The sequence below is a fragment of the Leptosomus discolor genome, chromosome 4 (genome assembly GCF_034619465.1).
Source record: "Leptosomus discolor isolate bLepDis1 chromosome 4, bLepDis1.hap2, whole genome shotgun sequence".
Classification (NCBI taxonomy): Eukaryota; Metazoa; Chordata; class Aves; order Leptosomiformes; family Leptosomidae; genus Leptosomus; species Leptosomus discolor.
In genome coordinates, this window is record NC_141394.1 from 41,246,258 (window position 1) to 41,247,232 (window position 975).

Below are 975 nucleotides of genomic sequence, written 5' to 3' on the forward strand. Positions count from 1 at the left end.
GCTACCCTCCTTCCGCCGCCGCGGTGCACCAGCCAGAGCACTCCGGGCGGGCGGCGGGGCGAGCGGCGGGCGTTCCGCGGGGCCGTGCCAGCTGCCGCCGGCTGCGCAGGCGCCCCCAGCGTTACTCGAGGTGAGCTTGGGCTGCTCTTTCCCCCGGAAAGAAAGAGGCCAAGAGCGCAAAGCAGCCAGTTGGGCCGGGGCACCGACTTAAAGCAGCCCTCTGTTAAAAAGTCACCACCCAGACCACGGGCCTATGGAAAATCATTTGTGACTGTTCAGCTCCGAACATCACAGACTCAACAGAGACACCGTCTTGAAGCCTTATCACGTCTTGCTTTTCAAGCACAGATAACTCTTTTCTGTCAAGTATTTCAATTCATTTCTATAAAGACATGGACCTGTTGGAGCGGGTCCAGAGAAGGATCACGAAGATGATTGGGGCCTGGAGCACCTCCCCTGTGAGGACAGGCTGAGAGAATTGGAGTTGTTCAGCCTGGAGAAGAGAAGGTTCCAAGGAGACCTTCTGGCAGCCTTCCAGTACTTAAAGGGAGCTTATAAGAAAGATGGGGGCATTCTTTTCAGCAGGGCCTGTTGTGATAGGACAAGGAGTAATGGTTTCAAACTAAATAAGGGCAGATTTAGACTAGATAAAAGGGAGACATGTTTTAAAATGAGGGTGATGAGACACTGGAACAGGCTGCCCAGAGAGGTGGTAGAAGCCCCATCCCTGGAAACATTCAAGATCAGGTTGGACGGGGCTCTGAGCAACCTGATGTAGCTACAGATGTTCCTGCTTACTGCAGAGGGGTTGGACTAGATGACCTGTAAAGGTCACTATTCTATGATTCTGTCATATTGAATGAGACATGCTGGAGATCAGTCCTTCTTTGGTTTTGATTATATGACTTCCCACCAGGCTTTAGAAAGGAGTTTGTGCCCCAAAACTTCCCTGTTCTTGTCAACTTCATCACGTAG